The sequence below is a fragment of the Hipposideros armiger genome, unplaced genomic scaffold (genome assembly GCF_001890085.2).
Source record: "Hipposideros armiger isolate ML-2016 unplaced genomic scaffold, ASM189008v1 scaffold_269, whole genome shotgun sequence".
Classification (NCBI taxonomy): domain Eukaryota; kingdom Metazoa; phylum Chordata; class Mammalia; order Chiroptera; family Hipposideridae; genus Hipposideros; species Hipposideros armiger.
The window spans coordinates 845,915-868,050 of NW_017731619.1; the positions used below are offsets into that span (position 1 = coordinate 845,915).

General features: G+C 39.2%; 1 protein-coding gene across 6 annotated transcripts in view; it reads left to right on the plus strand.

Annotated features, from left to right (window-relative positions):
- FOXA2 (forkhead box A2) overlaps nt 1-22,136 on the plus strand; it is a 119,839-nt gene that overhangs the window by 50,497 nt on the left and 47,206 nt on the right. For 5 of the 6 annotated variants that reach the window (XR_002125567.1, XR_002125570.1, XR_002125569.1 and 2 more), the window contains exon 2: nt 19,686-19,952. The exons of the other annotated variant lie outside the window; for it this stretch is intronic. The gene's annotated coding sequence lies outside the window, so the exon portion shown is untranslated. The remainder of the gene's footprint in view (nt 1-19,685; nt 19,953-22,136) is intronic. 6 annotated transcript variants of the gene reach the window in all.

Here is a 22,136-nt window from a genome sequence, read left to right on the forward strand (position 1 = left end):
CTTTTTTGGTTCCATATAAATTTTAGGATTATATTTTCTATTTCTTTGAAAAATGCCCTTAGTAGTTTGATAGTAATTGCATTGAACCTATATATCGTTTTAGGCAGTATGGAAATTTTAACTATGTTAATTCTTCCTATCCATGAGCATGGTAGGTGTTTCCATTTACTTGTATCTTCTTTAATTTCTCTCTTCAGTATCTTATAATTTTCTGAGTACAGGTCTTCTACTTCTTTGGTTAAGTTTATTCCTAAGTATGTTATAGTTCTTGAAGCAATTGTAAATGGAACTGTTTTCTTAATTTCTCCTTCTGATAGTTTATTATTGGTATATACAAATGCAACTGATTTCTGAATATTGATTTTGTATCCCGCTACCTTACTGAATTCGTCTATCAGTTCTAATAGTTTTTTGATGGAGTCCTTGGGGTTCTTTATATATAGTATCATGTGGTTGTGACTCCTTCTTGTTAGCAGTCTTTCCCTCTTACTGCTTTGATGGAGCAAGCTGCATGCTGAAGAGACCCACATGGTAAGGAACTGAGGGTGTGCCCCTGGCCAACAGCCAGAGAGGAACTGCGTCCCATCAACAGCCACGTATGTGAACTTAGAAGTGGATCAGTTTCCAGTTCAACTTTCAGATGAGACCTCAGTTCAGGCCAATATCTCAACTGCAGTCTTATAAGAGACCCAGCTAAGCTGAGAATCCAGCTAAGCCAGGTCTGGTTTCTTATGAACAGAAACTATGAAATAATAAATAATACATGTGTGTTGATTAAGCCATTCAGTTTTAGGGTAATTCATTATACAGTAAGAGGTAACTAATAGCACACATTAGATTATCTGATTTCATCCTTGCATCATTCCTCAGAGTGGTTAAGGAACTATTGCCAGATTACACAGCTAGGAAGTTGTAGTAGACCTGACACTTGAACCCTTTCACAGCTGCTTCTCAGAAAAGGCTACACAATTAGAATCCCAGAGTGTCTCTTAAGATTTCCTTTATGCCTTTTAGCTTCACTTTTCTAGAACAACTTCCCTGCTTCCTTTGTCTGATGTGAGAGAGGAACTGATGATCACTGATCACAAATTCTACCAGGGATTCTGCACATACTATCACATCCAATTCTCTTAGTTTGGTAAGGTGGGTGTCACTGTATCCAATGTACTAGGTTTCTTAAGGTGGGTTTTGCAGGCACTGATCCCTCCAGGTCCTTTGTGAAAAGTATTCCATGGCCGAATATGTTTGGGAAACACTGTATACCTCTATTGGAAACGCACTCTCTATGTGAGCCCATTAAAAAGTTCAGAGAAGTTGCAGTGGGAAAACTTGCTTAATATTTTCTAACATCATATATCCTAGTTCTAGTAGACCATTAAAACTCATCTTCTCACAATTCATATCTCAAGGAATGTTCCACAAAGTACATTTTTTAGAATGCTGGCTTACAAGCAATTTTGACACGTAATTTTTTTCAACCAGACTTTTCAAAAACTTTGTAATTACAGAATAACATTTTACACATGACAAAATTGAGACTCAAGGAGTCGTGAAATCATCATCAAATAGTGTTTGTCCTGGGATGGTGGCTGATCTCTGCAATATTTGTGTTTAACTTCTCTCCTCTCCCCCCTTTTTTATTTCTTTTAAGGTCACAAAAATATTAAAAAAAAATTCTCCTGTGCCTTGGCTGTACCATGTCATATTCTCTTCCTATTTTTCAGATAATGCCTCATCCCTCTTTTCTGAATCCTCATCATCTATCTTTTCCCTGAATGTCTGCATTTCTGTTGGTCTTCTCCATTCTGCCTCCTTCAGCACACCTCTCTGGTGGTCACCTCACTCACAGAGCTTCAACTTAGCCTAGAACAGTGGGATGCTCAAGTCCATCTCCTTCCCCAGAACACGGCCCTGGCCTCAGATCCTTATGTACAGTTCTTCTCCAATAGTCCTCCTGATAATTCTCCAATAGGCATTCTCAGTGCCTAAGGTTCAAGCCAAATTAATCACCTCCTTGCATACCTGTCTTTAAGCCTTCCCTTTCTTTTGAGCGCCCTTTTTAAGCTGGGTGACGTTAAGTCCAGAAACCTGGGTGACATCTGAATTCCTCCCGCCTGATCAGTTACATTCAAGTCTTAACAATCCCACATCCCTTACCTGCTCCTCTGTTGGCCTCCTGTGAACAGTGCCTTCTCATCACCCCCACCCACCCTACCAGCTGCTTCCTTACATGGGTATCTTTCATACGCAAATCTGATCCTACAAGTTGTTTGACACCTTAGGATGGGATCCCCATTATCTCCAAAATCAAGTCCATGTTCTTCAAATTGTGTATGAGGAAGTCCTTTCGTTCATATCTGCCTTCCCCATCTTGTCTCCCAGCCCATTCTGCCCATCTCCTGGGGAAACCCGCTCTGTTTAAAATCTCTCTTCCTTCAGATTGGACTCACCTTATACTCCTGGCCACTCATGTACTTAAGTCATTTTTCAAAATTCTCTTTAACAAATGATCAATTACTGACAAGTAAAACATTCAGCCTTGTAGTACAATTTGGGGGATAATATACAACGCATATCAAAACTTAAAAAAAAATGTTTCTACCTTTTTATTCTGTAAATCTATCTCTGAGAATTCAAGCTTGGGAAACAATAATATAAGAAACATGCTTTAGATCTAGAGATGTCCATCACAATGTTATTTATAATAAAGAGTGTTCTCAGAAATAGGATAATGGTCAAATTGATACAAAAATGATGTAGTGACTTTGAACCTGCTATGAATTTAAGTGACAGGAACACAAGGGAAGCAAATTATTATATGTCTTATTATTGTAACTGTTAAATATGTTGGGGAAAGGTGAAGAAAAAGCACCCAAAATATCACTGGATTAGGGCTCTGAGGTTACAGAGAAATGCTCTTTTTTGATTAAGAAAATAAAATTGTAGTTTATGTTGTTTTTATAATGAAAAAGAAACATTTTTAATTTAATGTCACTCATAGATTTTGAAATAAATTAATGAGGGCTTTTATTCTCTGAATCCTTAATCCGACAATGCTGAAAAGTCCACCTTACAGCAGCAAACTTCCAAAACATCTGGAAAGATTCCCTAGCCTCCCTGTCAAAGACCTCACGAGGTCTGTCACTACATGACAGACAGCCTTGGGGTAGGCGTGGGAAGTTAGGGCTGCCGTTTCTGGAGTCAGGCTGCCTATGATTGCTTCTCTGTGCTTCAGCTTCCTTCTTTATAAAATGCGTGTGATAATAGAACGCATATCATAGAGCTGTTGTGGAGATTAAATGAGTTAATTTAGAGAAAGTCCATAGAATAGTATTTGACAAGGAGTAAGGCCCAAAAAACATTAATTATTATTATTGTATGGCCTGTGCCTCTGTGAATTCCTTGAGAGCCAGAATGTATCTTATCCATATTTAACATTTTAGCTCTTTATATATGGAAGGTCTTTAAGAAATACTGTTGCTGACTCATTGAGCTAAGTGCTCAGGAAAGAATCTAACATTCTCTGAAACAAAATGGGCACCTATGACCCTTCCTAAGGAGGGCTGGGGCTAGAGCTGAAACTCTGGCAATCCAGATACAGCACAGGAGCAGAATTCCAGGTCTGCAAACTTGACAGAGTGCACAGCACATTCCTGCTCTTGAATTCTGACCTCTCAGCCTTGTCCAGCCCTGGCTGGGAAACCAGGAGCTTTAGATGTATTCTTCTGAGGTGTGATTCTGACTCTTGCTGCTGAAGAACAAATGGAAATCGTGCCTGTTTTGTAGGAGGCAGTTTAAATGGAAGCAAAAGGCTGGTTCACCAACGGCTGGCCTGATCACTGGCTTGATTTCTGAAATAAACATCCTGCCTGTACCCTGTATCCTTGTTGGTAACATCCCAGTCTTTACCTGGTGGTCTCCAGCTCTTTCTGACCCATTTCTGGGAAATCAAGTTGATTTTGGGGATCACTGTGAAACACCTCATCCCCACCCCCAAGTCTGTGGTCTCCAACAAAAACTTCATGCTCTGAGAAAATAGGCTCTATAAACCCATCTTCAAAGCCTGACAATGTGGGCTCCTTATAGAAGTACTGCATGCAACAATGGACTTGAACCAGGGTTAAGTAGGACTGCCCAGCAGGCTCTCCTTAACTTGGCAACTATTGTGTTCAAATTCATAGCTGCACCCACAGTTGAACAATGCATTTGGTAACCCAATGAGGTCTTCTTTCAAAGCATGGTTACTCTTGCCAGCAGTACCTGGGTATAAAAACCTCCATTTATTTTATTTTTTCAAAATCAAAGAATTACACTAAATGAAAATAATAATCTTTTTTATTTTTAAAAATAAATGTCATATAACCACATTAGAGGAAAAAAAATGCATAAAAGAAAGAGAAAGTCTTCCTGTAACCCTTGCTCCATTAGCAAATTATTACAATCTTTAGCTGCCTTTATTTCTAGTCTTTCTGATTTCCTTTTTATTTAACATAGTTGTAATAAGTATATAAAAATTTGCCTCTCTGTTGCTTGTTTTACTTAGCATTATAATAGGCTTAAGATTGCTATATCATTTTTTTACCTAGTGTTTTAATTTGTGTAGAGCATTCCCTCAGAGCAATGTGCCATAACAAATTTAAACTTTTTTTTTTTTGGAGAGGAGAATGATATGCTGGTATAAATAAGACTGTAATGAATATCTTGGACTATAACATGTTTTACTGGGTCAGAATTTATTACTTTTTTGCTTTGCTTTGTATATTGATAATGCTGCCATTTCCCCCTTAAAAATGAAGACTATAAATTCATTGCAGTTTAAGATTGCAGTTTTCAGTTAAGGGAATTTAAAAACATCTCCCGACAATTTACTATGAAACATTTCAAACATACAGAAATGCTGAAAGAATTTTATAATGGACTCAGGGTGACTTTTAGACACAAATGTATGTCTTTGAAGATGCTGAGCACAAATTAACCAGTAGGTAGAGAAATGTGTCATCTGCCAGGTAGTGCTCCTTGGACATACTAATTATGGCAATTTATTATAATATTTTATAATCTGTAATATTTTTCAAAATGCCTTCAGGTCTATTTTCTTGCTGAATCCTGAACACCCTCAAGATATATCTAAAACAGATGTTATCAGATATTATTTCTGTATTCATAGGTGAGGAAACACAGGATCAGAGAGGATGGTAGGCTGCCTAGAGTCACATAGCAAGAGAGGTCTCACTGCAACACCAGTGCTGAGGTCTCAGCTGAGCCACACTCTTACAGAAATGTCTCCCTTTAATTAATTAACAAATTAATTAATTGCAAATTTTCTACAGCCCATTTAGTTCTCTGATTCTGCTTGCTTGTAACTTTGGGTCTCTTCAGGATATTATGATAGGGGCATGTGTCATTGGTAGTCCAGCCACAACAAATGCCAATGTGAGGATTAAAGCCAGCTGCAAAGGGAGTTCAAAGCTCCACATAATCCCAACACTTTTCTAAGGACACAATTTATCTTTGTGTGTAAAAGTAAGGCTAATTTGGACAACAGACCCAAAAAATAATTGTACATATGTGCTGGGTTGTCTCCCTTGGAAGAAGAATCCAGGAAGAACCTGGAATGTTCAGGAGGTAAGAGGTTCATTATGGAAAAGTAACCACCAGCACCATTCTCTCCAAAACTTGTGCCGGGGACTAACAAAGACAGAAGTCCTTGCCTTCAACATTAATGGTGGTTTCTCCAGAATAGCTCAGATTTCAATGCTCCATATTTCAATTTCCCACTGTGGAAATTGTCATCAGTGCTCAAGAGTACCACCAAAGTTGGGATCTCTGCCTTCATCTGACATGGCAAAGCACCCTGAGATCTGGAGCAGGAGGAATTGTCACCAAATTTCACAGGCTGCACTTCCCCAACTTTCTTTTCTTTATTCCTCCATAAGAGCAAGTCAACTGTTTCCATTCCTGCTCTAATAACACATTTAACATGCACTGAGCCCACTGCCAACACAGGTGTCATTATTCCATTCTATGGATAAAGAAACTGAGCCTGGGAAAGATTAAGTGGCATGACCATCTCAGAAGAGAGCAACTCATCTCAGAAGCTATCTAGCCAGGGCTGGATCCCACTCTTTTTGACTCTGAAGCCCTGTCTTTTTTCACCCATCCATGGGTCCCACTTTGCATATGTAAGGAAAGATTGTGCTTATGCAATTTAGCACTTCTCCAGCCTTGTCATTTTAGACTCTAGGGCCACTCTCATTTTACATTTTTTACATGGACAGAGCTTTCCTGGTCATAATAAACCTTTGCTAGTGGGGAAACACATACCAGGAGTTAGAGTCAGAAGGTATACCAAGCATGGGAGCCCATGGAGATGGGTGCACTCAGGGCATGAGGTTTGGGAGATGGCTTTCTATAACTGGCTAGCTGTTTCTGCAGAAAAATTCCCTCTGCCTTCTGCATATTCCACAGTAGCCAACCTTAGGGCTTTTTTTTTTTCAGCCTCCAGAAGAGCAGCTGTTCAACATACAGAATAAAGAATGAGTGTTGGAAAACCATCAGGGAGACCTTTTTTAATGGGGCCATCTGCTTGTACTTGCCCTTTGGAAAAATCAATGAATTTGATTTTTAGACAGTCAGGTCCTTAAGCCTGAAAATGTTCATTGGAATACCATAGGCAAAAAAAGTCCATCCTTCCAGCACTCATTGATTTCTCTGAAGTTGGCCAGATGTTGTCACAATTGCCCCATAACAGGCCTAGAGAAATTCTGTGATGGGAATAGCACCTAAAAGCTTGCATGAACCAGCAGTGGATGGCTGCAAATGGGACAGTATTCCAAGCAGAGAATTTTGTTTTGTTTAAGAAAACATGACTCTTCTCAGAAATAAACACAAATTCTTTAACAAAACTCAGTGGGCCAGTAGAAATACAGTGGCGACATCTTTATAATTTGGAACTTCATAACTTGTAACTTAATATTTTTGTCTCAAGGTTAATGAGGAAAAAGCTCCCGATATGTGATAGGTTATGAAATCCTCTGCCGAGTCAGCCTCCTTACAGGGCTTGTGGGTAGTTAGTTGTGCTGGATTAGAGGGAAGTGAACCTGGGATACTGGAGACTGGGTAGAATTTTATCCAAAGCATGTGTCTTGGAGGCCCACAAATTCCAGCAGCTCCCCAGAGAGTAGGGTGCAATTATACCCTTCATGAAGAAGAATTCAGGGTCCCCCATGTGCCAGTCTATCTCTCTTCCCACTGTGACTTGCTGACCCTCTTCTTTCAGCCAGTATCTTCAACTTCATTTCACTGCATCATTATTTCTGTATCTTAGACATGCCAATGGGACATCAACATTATTTTGATGGGAATTTAATTTCATAATGAGGATTACAGGCAAATTACATGATAGCTTCCTGTTCACCAAGGAATCTCTGGCAGAGGGGAATAAAGCTAGATAACCCAGAGAAGAGGGTAGGGCACTAACTTTTATTGTACTTCTTCTAAATCCAGGTGCTTTACATAGATTATCTCAGATAAGTTCATCCTAGGCAACAGCTTTATGAGGATTGTTATCCAATAAAAAAAGAAAGAGTGACTTAGGGAAGTAGAAAATGTTACCCAAGATCTCAGAACCAGAGCTTAAAAGCAGGCAGACACAAGGCCAAAGTTTAGAATTTGTACTGACAAAGCACCAGCTTTAAATGCAGAATACCTGTAACTTCTAGACTAACTCTTAGGCCTCAGAACAGCAGGGGAAGGAGTGATAGCCGCCACCTAGTATCTTGTGGTCAGGAAGAGGTCCACATGGGAACCATAAATAAACCATATCCACAACAACCTGAGGCCAGCCTTCCTTTTCCAGAATGCAGCTCACCCTTACTCAGAGAGAAAGGATGGTCTGACAGTGTATACAATGAGACCTTGCCTTCTGTTCAGGTCCGCAGCTTGATGTTCCCACTTTGAATGATCCAAGTCCTCACCTAGCTATCAAGGTATGTGGAGCTGACTTGTCACCTTCAGCCTGTACCAGGGAATGACCAGATGGCATTCAGGCTGATTCTGTGCCTCTTGCTGCCTAATCTGCCCAGGTATAAGAGTAAACAGAGAGCTTGGGGACACCATATGTCCCTGACTCATCATGCTTGCCAGAATCACCATCATTCTACATGGCATATGCTTTCCTGGGCCAAGGTGGGTTGGGGAAAATGTGTCTTAAAATTGAAGGCAGAATGATGAAAACATAAAGACATCTGTTAGTCATATCCTAAATGATGTTTATTTTTAAAACGTGCTTTGTTTTACAGTGTTCAACTTTGTTTACTCCTTCCAGTGTCTAGCACAGTGCTTACCATTGCAGAGCCTCAGGGACGTGAACTGAATGGAAGTGTTGAATTCCTAACCCATTTTCTTTGGTTACTAGCCTGGAATTTCACTCTAAATTGAAAATGAAGCCAACCCTAGTTTAGTTTAAAGGACCTCCTGTTGAGATTGTGATGTGGCATCCCCATAGGATGCCTGTTTCGTCTAACCCCTTAAGAGCCATGCCACCCCAATCTCCCACATGGAGAACCTAAAAGAGGAGGTTGGAGGTGAGTGTCTTAGAGTTAACTTCTCAGAGGCTGAGAAAATGGAAATGCTTCTGAGGATAGGCACTTAGCATTCATTAACAAGATAATGTCTCATGAAGCTTCCTTTCGTAGTCAACCAGAGTAACTGGAGTATGGGTTAGTCAAGGCTAGAGTCTTTAGTTCAGGTTACAGAAACACTGAGCTGAAGAAGTTAGACCTGTCTAATTCGTTTGTTTCCCACATACAGGGGGTTGAAGTAATCCACCTAGGGTCATACAGTCGTGAGAAGTCCAAGTCGATCTAGAGCTCAAGGTCTCTCCATGGGTCAGTGTTTTTCTTAAAAAACAGAATCCAGTAGGGCCTCTAATGTTTGAGTCATTCTGAGCCATGTGCTGTGGGACCCCAGAGGTGGATGTCTAGACGCCTTTCATACTGTAGGCCTTCAGGCCATCACCTACACTCTGTAACTACACCAATAGGAAGGCTAAGAATTATCCAGAACTATGATAACAGTGAAAGTTATTCTAACCCAAATCTTTATTACTATTGAGAGCTTTCAGCATTTGTGGCAGTTTCTTATTCCCTATCCCATCTGATCCTGAAAAAATTGTGAGGTGGATCTAATTGCCACTTCACAGATGAGGAAGTTAAGATTTTAAAAAGCCAAATGTCCCATCCAAGGGCCCACTGTTAGCTGGACAGAGATGGAATTTAAACTTGATGATAGTTCCAAGGCTCTACTCATAATCTTTAGAAGACAGTTCTTAGTTATATGCAATCTTATGGATACAGACTGGGAATTTAATGTGCATGCTTAAAATACTATGAAAGCTCCTGATCTAGGGCAGCAGCTGATAGGTGGGGTTGAACAGAGATGTCTCAAAGGAAAATATAAAGAGTGCTTGCTAACTTTTACTCAGTACTCCATTTCCAACCCTCCCCTGTCTGACTGGTCTCTCCCACAAAGAACATAGGACTTTCCCAACTTTCTTTGTTTCTTGTTTTTTGTTTCTGTTTTTGTTTTTCCTATAATAAGGCCTGTAGCTTTTCTTTTGAAGCTAAATTTCCAACTAAAATTTAGGAATGCTCATAAAACTGGTCCATGATAGAATTTATTGTTTACTCTTTAGAAACCTGGACACAATCACTGGAACACATACTTGTTTAATAAAGTTTCCTTTAAGAAATGAGATCTTAGAAAAATATCCCTCTCAGAAAAGGTATCCCTCCCATGGACTTTGGTCCAGTAGAGTGAAATTTTATCAAGGATGGAGAGTTGGCACAAAAGTTCAATTCAGCCTCATCTGAGTTGCTCCTGTTGGGGAGAGGCAGGCAAGGTACACACTAATAGCTCTTACAAATGTAGGTGTCTTCACGGCAAGGGATATTTGCCAAAGAAACAACTTTGAAAAGGCTTATGCTAAAGTGAACCAAATATGTTGGATTCCCCTAAAGTACTGTCTCCTGCCTCCCTTGGAACTTCATATTTGTATGTACTCTGGCTATAGTGGCATTTCCACATGCAGATCCATCTCAACAGGCACTCTTTAGGTGATGCTGTCAGCACCCCACATGTATCCCCTTGGCACTTGCCTTTCCATTCACATGGACATGGCACCCAGAGCTTCCTCCTGGGGCCACCTTCCTTTCTGCCTGAAGGCTTTCTCAAACCTCCTGCTTCAGAGGAAGTCAGGAATCAATGCCTTCCTGAGAATCTGTGAATAAATACCCAGCAGCCTAGGTGGAGCAATTCTGATGCATGCTCTTTGCTTCTCCCAGAGAGCTCTGCAGGGGTGACAACAACCCCAATCTAAAATAGTAATCTGTGCAATTCTGTTTGTGCCTTCCCTTTTGTCTTGCTTCCCCACTTCCCCACAATTTTTTCACTAGGTTTCCTTCAAAATATACCGTTATACTTACAAAGCAATTCTTTCAGAGCCAGCTTTTGGGGGAACCCAAATTAAGGTAAATCTCATGCTTGAAAAATGTTTCTCTCCCTTCTGCTTTTCCTATCTCACTTAATGGCAATACCCTAACAAATCCCAAAACAGAAACCTAGAGATTATTTTTATTCTCATTTTTTTTATATTTGAAAGCCCATCTTTCAATTGGTCACCAATTCCTATGCATTAAACCTCCAAAAATCTTTCCAATCAGTCCTCCTTTACTCAAAATTCTCCCTAGTTAAATTCCTCAACAAAACCTTGGGCAAATTTAAAGCTTCCTAACTCTTCTACATATTTTAAATTTATCCTATCTCCCATCAATTTTTCATAGAGTTACATGACATTCTTCAAAAACATAAATTTGACCATGTACTGTCCTGTCCAGAAACTTCTGATCACTAACCACTGCCTGCAGAAAGCCCAAGCTCCTTAGCTTTGCACACATCCTCATGAGTAGACTCCTGTTCTGATTCTCTCTTCTCATGCTGGGTTTCCACCCACCATCCACACTCTACTTGCAAGCCCCCCAAAACCCTACCTTCTTTGTCAACATTGAGTTTTGTACATGCTATTTCTTGACCTTACAACACTCTTTTAGTTTTTTTAGTCTGGTGAATTTTTATACATCCCCAAATAACCTAATTGAAACCTAAGTTGTCTGCTTCTGACAGACAAGTTAGAATAGTAATTCTCTGTCCTTTCACATAGGTACTATCAGACTATGTATTCTCACATGCATGTATTTTTTGCCACTTTGTTGTAGACTCCTTCATGCAGAAAGCATTTGGATTTCTGTATTTCCTGCATATTCTGCCTGATTAAAAAAGTGGGTGCTCAATAATTGCATTCATCCAGGTGCTTAGATCAAAAGCTGGGCGTCATCATTGACTCTTCCCTTTCTTTTACACCCCATGTATTCAATATATCAAGACATCCTAAAAAATAAAAAATTAAGTTCTCAAAAGCAAAAAAAAAAAAGACATCCTGTTAGTGCAACCTCAAAAGTACATCTAGAATCCTGCCACTTTCCACTACACCCATTATTACCAATGTGTTCTGACAGCACCTTGCTCCTGTATGATTGCAGCAGCCTCCTCACTAGTTCTCTTGTTTTCACCCTTGCCTATCTACTGTGTATTTTCAACAAAGCAGGCAGTCATCTTCTAAAAATGTAAGGTGATTTAAGCCACGCCTTGACCTCTGCACTCACCAATGACCTCCTCATCTCACTGAGATTAAAGTAAAAATTGCTACATGCTCAGCCCCAGTATCTCACTGAGACTAACCCCCCACCCCCAACCCCTTAATCAGCTCCAGTCCCACCAGCCTCCTGGAATGCCCTCCTTCCATCATGGTTAACATCCTTACCTCCTCCATGTTGTTGCTCCAATATCACTTTCTTAACAAAAACACCAAATTTACAATGGTAGTTCATTTGCCCATACCTCCCTCATTCCCTCCCTCTCTATTTCTATAGCACCTATTGGCTTTGAGCATGCACTAAGATTCATTTATTTCTTACTTTTATTGCTCACTGGCTATCTCTGCTCACAAGAAGTTAACCTCATCATTGCAGGGAACTGGTGAATGCTGGGAGCAGTGTCTAGCACTCAGAATGTGGTCAGTAGCTTTTCCCAAGTGAGTAAATCAATGAATGGATACAATTCCTTTGAAATTACTTGAGTATCACCTTAGGTGTCTAAGAAGCCTTTGCAAATGACATGTCTTAGAAACATGGTACCTTGTTAGAATGCTCTTTTAATTGAACAAATAATATTTGTTAATAATATTAACAAATAATATTTGATAAGTATAGAGAAATTACACAGTTGAACTCATAATTAATCTTTAAAAAGAAATGAGCAAAATTAATTTTAATATTTTATTTAATCTAATATATCCAAATATTTTGTCAGTGTGTAATCAATATAAAAATAATAATGAGATTTTTACTTTTTTTGTATATTAAATCATCAAAATCTAGTGTGTATTTTACATACAGCACATCTCAGTTTGGACTAGCAACCTTTGAAGAGCTTAATAGCCACAACTTTTCAAGTGCTTAATAGCTATTTAATGTTTTTGGACAGTGGCTGACTGTGGGTAACTGAAACTGCAGAAGGTGAAACTGCAGAAAATGCGGGACTATTATACTTGATTAGGGTATTGGGAACCTCTTAAGTATGTTTGGAACAACTTGGATATGTGAATCTACTCTTTCAGTTTTAAAACAAAATCTAAATGCAAATCAAGTGTATCTGATGTGAATTTAGTATTTATATTGAGATGCATACCAAGTATAAAATTCACCCCAGATTTCTGTTATTTAATACAGAAAAAAAAGTAAAATAGCTTATTAATACTTTTATATTGATTACATGTTGAAATTATGCTATTTTGGATACACTGGTTTAAATGAAGTATATCATTAAAATTAATTTCACCTGCATATTTTTACTTTGTTAATATAGCTTCCAGAAAAATATTAAACTATATATTTGGCTTACATTATATTTCTATTGGACAGCACTGATCTAATAGATATGTATCAAATGTAGTATCAAATGAATACTACAGAGATTATTCATTTTAAATTCTCACAGAACAGAGGAAGCTTCAATAACTACCAAATAATCCACGTATACAGATTGTACTCTGATCATAATGAAATAAAATGTGAAATCAGTAACAACAACACGAAGGTCAATAAAAATTTATATATACCATATATGACATAGTCATTGGGGTTTAGAGAAAATTTTAAAGATATTACAAGATATTTAGAAATGAACAAGAATGAAAGTGTCACATGTCAACTTTTGTGGCATATAGCTAAACTAAAGTAGCTCTTAAAGTTTTGGGTAATTTTTAATACATTAATAGTAAACAGGCATATTGAAAACCAAAGATCTAAGGGCATAACCAAACATGTTAGGAAAAAAAAAGAAAAGAAAAATAAAACAAAACCAAAGCAACAAGAACAAGAGATGTAAGATGAGAAATCTATAAAATAGCCCAAATCTCCACTAAAATTGGATTCTTTGAAAAATGGGATGACAAAGGTGGGCATGGAATTCTATACACTCATACACATTAAAACTAGATTAAATGGACAATGGTACAAAGAAAAATAGTGATCCTTCGCTAGAGGAATCAAAGGAAAGAAGTTGACATGCATCAAAGAAAGCACTTTCACTCTCCAAAACATGCCTCTCAGCAGAGATGGTATCACATCCTTTAGGGATCTGCACGTGGCCCACACTGCATATGAAACACATTTGGGTGGGTGCCTATTCGAGTGAGTGGTTTGGGAGCCAGAACACAGACAGAAGATCAAGGGGAAATCATAAAATAAGGGGCCTTGTGTGAACATGATGTGCCATGGCCTGAGTGTTATTATTTCAATTATTTACATTTGAGGAGGTGTACAAAATTCCTTTCAATGTTATAAAGAATTTTGGGGTGAACTTCCCATTTCATACATTTGTCCCTCTTTTTTGAATTCCAAAAATATGGTAACACAAAATTTAGCATGTCACTTCCCACTGGTTTCCCCTGCTCTGCAATTTCTAAATGGAAAGCTCTTTAGAAATGAAATGGCTTTTATTTCCCCAGGATATGTTCTCAGGGCTTAGCTGTTCACTAAATCAGTAGCGCTTAGCTGCTACTGAGTGATTCTACGTGACAACACCTGATACTAAGTACAGACACTGAGGCCTAGTACAGAGAGAGAGAGAGAGAGAGAGAGAGAGAGAGAGAGAGAGAGAGGGAGGGAGAGAGAGATTGAATTGAGGGGGGATAAACTTTCTTGGCTTATTTGCTTTTGTAGATGTAATAAAAAAGGCTAATTTTAGAGTTTATCTTCTGGGCACAATATCATAATTTTATCGCTGGAAATGATCTAATTTAGGCAGAAAAGGCTGCCTAAACTAAACGCAACACTTGTTCAGTGAGCTGGGTTAAGACATGTACCACCTATAAAAGAAGATAAGGATATCTGAACTGGTGGAAATACCCAGTTGATCAAGGCATCGCTTTTTCCTAACATATCCAGATAATGGCCATACTCCTTATGTTGGGCCTGTAGGCACAACTACAGGGCCAGCCCTGTCTGCATCAGCCACACACCCTCTCCCTTTGTCTGCAATCAGCAGAGAGGAGCAGCAGGTTGGAGACTCAGCCACACCAGCTGATGGCCAGGTGCATTGCCATTGGTTGCACGGACCAGGTTGAGCTCGATTTGCTTCTGTACATAAAGATAAGAAGCAAAGGGCCCCTTCCGAAAGCAAACACATTTAATTTGCACCACCACCTCCCCATGATTCACCGGATGGAATTTATGATGGTGTTAACCCTTTTCCACAAAAGTAACAAATGAATCAGTCCTATGGAAAACATAAATCAACGGCAGATGCACTTTGAAGCCCACAGGGAAGATTTCCCTAAGAAGGCCACCCCACCTTCAGAGTGTCCCCCAGAAGTAAGAGTACAGGGTGACCCAGATCTTTTGAGGAGAAGCAACTCCAACTATGAGCAAAACAAGTCTTTGCATGTGTCAAGTCCCGCTGGCCCTGCTCAGCAGTGGGAATTCAGACAAAACTTGAAGAATGCTTTGCGGGGCAGCTGTGGTGCATTCAAAGCAGAGAAATGGCCTTAATCTTTGCAAAACCAACAAAGATAAGCAATAGCTTTAGATGGGTTGAAATTAGCCAACACGCTGCTACACAATGTCCTTGTGACCATTATCCAGGCTCTGACCGCTGAATGGCACTGCTCAAGTATGCTGGCAATGTTTAACAAACCATCTGTCTTATACCTGTTCCCACTAAACAGGAGCCTTTGTCTGAACCCTGGCCCCATTCAGCATGTCTGCTGTCTGCTCACCAGCCAGTGAAATCTCCTCATTGCATTGTATCAATTTCACAAGTCTCTTGATTATGGTTTGCCCTTCGAGGAGCGGCTGCCGCAGGAGACAGTTTTAAAAGGGAGATATGGGTCTTGTCTCTGTCCATCTATTACTTTAAATACCACCATGTGTGGAAAAATCATCCTTGCTTATTTAATTTTTCTTTGATTTTTCTTCTTTTAAGAAGAATTTCAATATTCATTCAGGTGTTGCCATTGCTGATTTTGTTTTCTATCTTGGTTAATTGTTTTTAAATTAGAACACACACACACACACACGCGCGCGCGCACACACACATACACACACACTCTCTCTTTCTGTCTCTCTGATATAGGCTTTCTCTCGCTCTCTTTTTTATTTATTTATTTATTTATTTATTTAATTATTAGTTTCAGGTGTACAAAACAATGCAATATTTATCCTTTTCACCCCTTACAAAGTGACAACCCCTCCCCCCATCAACTGCCCTCCACCCCCAATATCATACATATCTATTACAATTCCATTGACTCCATTTCCACACTATACTCCACATCCCATGGCTATATATATATTAAATGATAGTTGACATATAATATTATTCATCAGCAGCTTCAGATGTACAGTGCAGCGGTCAGGTCTCTACATCGTCTATGAAGTGGTCTCCCTAACAAGACATAAGTCCATCTGGCCCCCTAAAAAATATTTACAACATTATTGATTATATTCCCAAACTGTCTTTTCTACCCCTGAGGCCATATTATAGTTACCAATTTATGTTGTCTCATCCCTTCCCCTTCTCCCTCATCCCCACCCCCATCCCATCTAGCAACCCTCAGTTTTTCCTCTGTGTCTCTGAGACTCTTTCTGTTACATTGCTCGTTTATTCAGCTCTTTAGATTCCACATATAAGTGAGATTATAAGGTAATTTTCTCTGACTGACTTATTTCATTTAGCATAGTGTTCTCTAGGTCCATCCATATCGTTGCAAATGGTACGATTTCCTTCTTCTTTACAGCTGAGTAATACTCCATTGTGTAAATGTATCACAGTTTCTTAATCTGATCGTCTAACGATGGGCATTTTGATTGTTTCCAACTCTTGGCTATTGTAAATACCGCTGCAATAAACATAGGGGTGCATGTATTTTTTCGAATTAGTGTCTTGGGTTTTTCAGGATAAATAGCTAGGAGTGAAATTGCTGGGTCATAAGGTAGTTCCATTTCCAGTTTTCTGAGATACCTCCATACTGATTTCCATAATGGCTGCACCAGTATGCAGTCCCACCAATAGTGCACCAGGGTTCCCTTTTCCCCACAGCCTTGCCAGCGCTTGTTTGTTGATTTATTGATGATAGCCATTCTGACTGGGGTGAGGTGGTATCTCATTGTGGTTTTTATTTGCATTTCCCTAATGATCAGTGAGGTTGAACATTTTTTCATATGCCTGTTGGCCATCTGTATGTCCCCTTTAGAGAAATGTCTCTTCATATCCCCTGCCCATTTTTTAATTGGGTTGTTTGTTATTTTGGTGTTGAGTTGCATGAGTGTTTTATAAAATTTGGATATTAACCCCTTATCAGATATATCGTTGACAAATATCTTCTCTCATTCAGTAGGCTTCCCTTTTGTTTTATTGATGGTTTCCTTTGCTGTGAAAAAACTTTTAAGTTTGATGTAGTTCCATATGTTCATTTTTTCTTTTACTTCCCTTGCCCACGGGGATGTATCAGTAAAAATATTGCTCAGGGTAATGTCTGCAAATTTAGTCCCTATATTTTCTTCTAGGAGTTTTATGGTTTCAGGTCTTACATTTAAGTCTTTAATTCATTTTGAATTTGTTCTTTTACATGGCGTAAGGAGGTCGTCCAGTTTCATTTTTTTGCATGTGTCAGTCCAGTTTTCCCAGCACCATTTATTAAATAGACTATCTTTACCCCAGTGTAGCTTCTTGCTTCCATTGTCATAGATTAACTGTTGGTATATGCCTGGATTTATTTCTGGGCTCTCTGTTCTGTTCCATTGATCTATGTGCCTGTTTTTATGCCAGTACCATACTGTTTTGATTACTGTAGCCTTGTAGTATGTTTTAATGTCTGGTAGCATGATACCCCAGACTTTGTTCTTATTTCTTAGGATTGCCATGGCTATTTGGGGTCTTTTATGGTTCCATATAAATTTTAGGATTATATTTTCTATTTCTGTGAAAAATGCCCTCGGTAGTTTGATAAGAATTGCATTGAATCTATATATTGCTTCAGGCAGTATGGACATTGTAACTATATTAATTCTTCCTATGCATGAACATGGTAGGTGTTTCCATTCATTTGTACCTTCTTTTGTTTCTTTCTTCAGTGTCTTACAATTTTCTGAGTGCAGGTCTTTTACTTCTTTGGTTAAATTTATTCCTAAGTATTTTATAATTCTTGAGCAATTGTAAATGGGACTGTTTTCTTTCTAAATATTTTTATTGGGGAATTGGGGGAAGGGGAACAGACAAGTTGCTGTCTTTTTGTTCTTCAGTCTGGTTGTGGAGGACGTTGCGTCACTGGCCCAAGTTGGCACCATCATTGTGCTCTTTCAGAGTGAGGCAGATCAGTCGCTGACTTCTGGACGGCCGCTCATTGCGGCTGCTGGCCGCTCATGCTGGCTGCTGGCTACACACGGTAGCCCATGGCAACCCACTGCCGCAGGGGCTGCAGCCTACGCCGTCGCCAGCGACCCACGGCAGCCCAGCTCCAGGTCGAGCTGCCGTTCACCATCTTAGCTGTAGAGGGCAGCGTCACTGGCCCTCATATGAGGGATCCGAACCGGGGCCCTCCGGCGTCCCAAGCCAGTTCTTAACCAACACGCCACTCAGCTGGCCCAGGACTGTTTTCTTAATTTCTCCTTCTGATAGTTTATTATTGGTGTCTACAAATGCTATTGATTTATGAATATTGATTTTGTATCCTGCTACCTTACTGAATTCGTCTATCAGTTCCAATAGTTTTTTGATGGAGTCTTTGGGGTTCTCTATGTATAGTATCATGTCATGTGCATATAATGACAATTTTACTTCCTCCTTACTGATTTGGAGCCTTTTATTTCTTTTTCTTGTTTGATTGCTGTGGCTACAACTTCCAGAGCTATGTCAAATAAAAGTGGAGACAGTGGACAGCCTTGTCTTGTTCCTGTTCTTAAGGGGAATGATTTTAGCTTTTCCCCATTGAGTATGATGTTAGTTGTGGGTTTATCATATATAGCCTTTATTATGTTGAGGCATGATCCTCTATTCCCACATTGCTAAGAGTTTTTATCATAAATGGCTGCTAGATTTTGTCAAATGCTTTTTCTGCATCTATTGATATGATCATACGATTTTTATTTTTCATTTTGTTGATGTGGTGCATTACATTAATTGATTTGCGAATATTGAACCAACCTTGCATACTAGGGATGAAACCCACTTGATCACGGTATATGATCTTCTTAATACATTGCTGAATCCTGTTTGCTAATATTTTGTTGAGGAGTTTTGCATGTATGTTCTTCAGGGATATTGGCCTATAGTTTTCCTGTTTTGTACTGCCTTTGTCTGGTTTTGGAATCAGGATGATAGTGGCTTCATAGAAAGACTTTGGGAACCTTCCCTCCTTCTGGATTTTTTGAAATAGTTTGAGAAGAAGCGGTGATAATTCTTTTTTGAATGTTTGGTAAAATTTACTTGTGAAGCCATCTGGTCCAGGGTTTTTGTTTGTTTGAAGCTTGTTGATTACTGATTCAATTTCCTTGGTAGTAATCAGTCTATTCAGATTTTCCATTTCTTCTTGAGTTAGCTTTAGAAGGTTGTATGCTTCTAGAAAATTATCCATTTCTTCCAGATTGTCAAATTTGTTGGCATATAGTTGCTCATGTTTTGTGGCCTAACCTGTAGTCTATCTTGGAAAATGCTTCTGATATATTTTTTCTTGCTCAGTAAAAGATTTTCTGTTTAAATATCACACTTTCAGGAGTTTACTGGTTATATTACATAAGTGTTAGGCTAAGCCATTTGATCTTAATGCTTTCATAGGTCTATAAAACAGTCATATACTGGAGTTTTCATATGGTTCAACATATATGCTTTCTTGCAAAACTGCCAATTTGATTTTCTAATAGATTACATGTGTGAGAAGATAGCTTAACTGATTCATGGTTTTAATTTTGTAAAAAAAAAAATTATACAGCAAAATTCCTTTTTCAGAATTTATTTCTCCAGCTCTGCCTTGTCTTACTCAGAAGTAAAATGTCCCCATCTTCTTTTTCCAGATGTCATGATCTCCATATAATTATGATTATCTCAGGCACATGTTCACAATGGCAACTGAGATAATCCCCTTTGCAGTTGTCCTTGAAATTCATCCTCCAGGCCCTTACACCAGCAGATTGAAGACTGAGGCCTGGCTGCCAGTCAACACCCAGCTGTGTTATTTCCAGTCCTCACTTGGATTCTCAGGAGGAGAGATTCTTTTCTTTCAAAAGGACCGGATTTGTTAAGAGGCAACCACTGGGTTAGATGCATGGGGACTCCAAAATGTGAGTATAAAGTTGAAAACATCTCTGTGTTTAGAGACCTTGGAGCATATGTGTCTATTTCCACGTGCTAGCACCAGGTTAGATGGTCCATCTTTATTTCTCCCCTTTCACAGGCATGTCCTAAGCACAGGTCTTTAGAGCAGACAGATCTAATTGAAGGAATTCAAATACTCATGTTGTCTTTCCAGATAAAATTGGTAAAGCAAAACAGTTACCTTAAAAAGAGCAGCACAACAAATTTTTCCTTAAATCTAAAGTTTCAATGAAGCCAGGAAGGAAAACAAAGATAAAGAGTGGGGGACCTCTTCAGATTTTTAACTCTCAGAGTCTCTAAGCAAAAGAAAACAATTGTACGAGTGCTCTTGCCACATTGGTGGACCTTGTTGGGGACTCAAAGAAAGAGGAATTCCTTCATTTTTCTACTCTCGTTCTTCAATTTCAAATTTAGTACGAGGTCTGACAATTAGGTTCGTGAACTTACCCTAGGGAAAATGCTACATACTTTATTGCTGATATCACTATGGCCACCTTTGAAGTACTCCCCTTGGGAAGCTATGCACTGATGCCAGCACTTAATCCACTCTTCAAAGCAATTTTGGAACTCTTCTTCTGGAATGGCCATCAGAGCTTGATGTCCTTGATGTCATCAAATTGTCTTCCTTTCAATATTTTCTTTATCTTTGGGTACAGAAAGCAGTCATTGGGGGCCAGGTCAGGTGAGTAGGGAGGGTGTTCAAATACAGTTATTCGTTTACTGGCTAAAAACTCCCTCTCAGGCAGTGCCACGTGAGCTGGTGTATTGTCGTGATGCAAGAGCCGTGAACTGTTGGTGAAAAGTTCAAGCCGTCTTTTTCACACAGCCTTTTCAGCACTTCCAAATAGTAAACTTGGTTGTCTGTTTTTCCAGTTGGTACAAATCCATAATGAATAATTCCTTTGATATCAAAAAGGTTAGAAACAGCCTTGCAACAAGTTCGCGAACTTAATTGTCAGATCTTATATATGTTTTGTAAGGTAACCTAATGTTAAATGCATAGTGTATTAATACATTTTATTACAATACTATATTGTTCATTAAACAATGATATATATTTCTATAATATATAATTAGTAATACAATTATATATAAATAATTATATGTATTTAATTCATGAATATATTATTTTATCTGACATCTGGACTGTTTTTCCTTTTGCTATGGTGAACAATACTGCTATGGATATGTGTGTACATGTATTTTTCTGAGTGCCTGTTTTCAATTCCTTTGGATATAAACCTTGAAATGGAATTGCTGAGTCATATGGTAATTCTATGTTGAATTTTTTTAGGCACTGCCAAATTGCACCCCACAGCAGCTGCACCATTTTACTTTCCTACCAGCCATGTACAAGTTCCAATTTCTCCACATCCTCGTCAATGTTTATATTCCTTTTTTCTAAAAAAGTATAGCTCTCCCAGTTGGTGTGAAGTGGTATTTCATTGTGGTTTTGATTTGCACATTCCAGGAGTGGTTTTTGTTCATAGGACTTTGGGAATGAATGTCAAGGACAAGAGTATGCAATCTCTGCTGTTTGTCAGGAAAGATCTGTAGGGCTCTCCATAGGCTCTCCTGGCATCTCCTGAAAGCCACCATATGGCTGCAAGTCATGATATCCATTAGAATCCTCCTTCCTAAAGGACATCTTTGGCACCAAGAGGAGGAGCAGCAGGCATGTACCTGACAATAAGGGGAATAGAAAAGAGGTCTTAACTCCAGGCAAAAAGAGAGTTAGGTCCTGGAGTCCAGAAAGTGGAGATAGCCAGGCTTTGGGAAGTCCAGGGAAAGAGCATATTTCCAGGTAAATTACCCCATAGTGGGCCAGAGTCCTGAGGCCTTAACTGGACCGGACAGCATAGAAGTGTGTTGAGTCCCTAGGCCAATGGGGACATCCCGATGCAAGAGCAGGCAGGAAAGCATGGAACACAGCAAGATCTTGGGCACAGGGGAGCAGCTGGGAAGTATAGGGTCAAGACAAGGATCTTGGGGTCCAAAATACATGGGCAGGTTTACCAAGAAGCACATCTGGGAGCAATCCCTCCTCATGAGCCTGCAACTATCTCCTCTCTCGTGGGTTTGAATGATGGTTCTCATCTTGGTCACAGGCTAGAATCACCTGGGGAGCTTTGAAAACTCCCAGTGTCCAG